This window comes from Palaemon carinicauda, chromosome 34, assembly GCF_036898095.1.
Source record: "Palaemon carinicauda isolate YSFRI2023 chromosome 34, ASM3689809v2, whole genome shotgun sequence".
NCBI lineage: Eukaryota > Metazoa > Arthropoda > Malacostraca > Decapoda > Palaemonidae > Palaemon > Palaemon carinicauda.
In genome coordinates, this window is record NC_090758.1 from 206,170 (window position 1) to 208,669 (window position 2,500).

Consider the following 2,500-nt stretch of genomic DNA (forward strand, 5'->3'; position numbering starts at 1 on the left):
TCAGGGATGGAATAGATGCAAAGAGAGTAGCATCATCTGCATATGCAACAAGCTTGTTTTCTAGGCCAAAACCACATGTCATGTGTATATAGTATGAAAAGTAATGGGCCAAGAACACTACCCTGTGGAACACCAGATATCACATTCCTATAATCACTATGGTGCCCATCAACAACAACTCTTTGAGATCTATTACTTAAAAATTCAATAATAATGCTAAGAAACGACCCACCCACTCCCAACTGTTTCAGTTTGAAAACAAGGGCCTCATGATTAACACGGTCAAAGGCAGCACTAAAATCAAGGCCAATCATACGAACTTCCCGACCACAATCAAGGGATTTCTGTACATCATTGGAGATTGTGAGAAGGGCATCACATGCTCCAAGGCCTTTACGAAAACCAAATTGCAAACTAGGGAGTAGATGATTACCTTCAGCAAACCTATTAAGACGTTTTGCCAGAAGACGTTCAAAAACTTTAGATAATATGGGAGTTATGGAAATTGGGCGGTAATCAGTGGGACTTGAGCTACCACAAACACATATACATAGAGGAGTAACATTACCAATTCTCCAACTAGTGCTAAAAGCTCCTCTTCTTGCTAACTTGCGCAAAATAACAGATAACTTTGGAGCTAAGAAATCTGCTGTCTTTATAAAAAACAAAGGAAGAATACCATTTGGGTCTACACCTCCATAAGCATCAAGGGTCCATCAACAGAGCTTTAATCTCACGAGATCGAAAAGCTAAACTAGTTAGTTTAGCCTCAGGAAAACAGGAATGAGGAAGTTCAAGTTTTCATTACTCTGTTTACTGTCAAAAACATCAGCCAAAAGGGTTGCCTTTTCCTATGGACAGTGAGTGACTGAGCCATCTGGTTTAAGTAAGAGGGAACTGTTGCATCTACACCAAAGAGTGCAAGATTTAAGGGTAGACCACCATTTATGTTCCTGAGTTTGTACCAGAAAGTGTTTCTTTTATGGTTAAATTGTACTCCTTTTCAGTTGAGGCATAAAACTCCTCTGAGCAAAAGCTCGAAGCTGAGTATAGTTGTTCCAGGTCAAATCTGATCTGTTACCCTTCCAAAGTTGATAGGCCTCCTGCTTCTCCAAAAAAGCACGTCTACAATCATTATTGAACCACGGTTTTGTCCTTCACTCGGTACCTTAGCACACGAGAAGGGATACGCCTATCAATTATGTTGACTAGATTCTCATTCAAAGGGACAACAGGATCTACACTATTATATAATTGTGACCAATTCAAGCACAAAAGATCATGTAAAATCCCATTCCAGTCTGCTTGGGATTTCATATAAATTTTACTAGAATATGATATATCAGGGACAGGCTGCTCAGTCTTCACTAATAATGAAATCAAGGCATGATCAGATGTCCCGACTGGAGAACCAACCTTACCAGTTATAACACCAGGGGAGTCAGTGTATACAAGGTCCAAGCAATTACCAGACCTGTGAGTAGCTTCATTTATGATTTGCTCACAGCCTGATTCAGAGGCAAAGTCTAAAGCTCTTAAGTCATGGCGATCGGTAGGAGAGATAGAACTTAACCACTCCCTATGGTGAGCATTAAAATCACCAACAAAGACAAAAGAAGCCTTTCTATCATCTTCTTGTATCTTAGCCATATTGGTAAGAAGACAATCGAAGATAGAATAATGCCATGTCTGGATTCCGGTAGATCGAACATAAATAAAAGTTGTTATGCCTGCCACAAACTTTTATTACCTGAATCTCATGACATCCACATTGATAGCAGGACTTATGAGAAGCAAGGTACTCGGTCCTAATATACACCGCCATTCCCCTGGCCCTAGGGATGGCATCACGTTTCAACATTATTGGCTTCTTGAAACCAGTTATAAGGAGCTCAGATGAGTGCCTCATATTAGAAACCAAAGTTTCTGAGCACAAAAGAATATCATACTGTCTGGACGCAACTGTAAGGTCTTGGATATTTGCATGAAGACCACGAATATTGCAATACAGAAGACGACATTGACGAAATCTAGGACGTACTGGTCCAGGATTTCGCTCAATGTCTCCAGATAGCATAAGAATTAATAGAAATAAAAAAGAGACATCATACTTAAAAACTAGATTAACAAGAATTATAACAAAAACAATACGTTCAGAATTATAAACAAAGTGATTGTGATGATACCCATAGACTATAGTAAAAAGTCGGAAAAACTGGTCAACATGGAGGAGCCGATACACCATGCAAGGCTAAATACCCTCCAGGATAGCCACTTCAACTGAAGGGAGGACAGTAAGGATGGTTTTGAGAAGAAAAAGAATCAGAAAAAGGAAAAGACAACCTCTTGATAAACCACCAGGCATCCATGGCCCTTCTATTAAGCCTGCCCAACACACATTTCAAAAAAACAAGAGGAAGAAAAAAAAATAAGATAGAATAGTGTGCCTGAGTGTACCCTCAAGCAAGAGAACTCCAACCCAAGACAGTGGAAGACCATG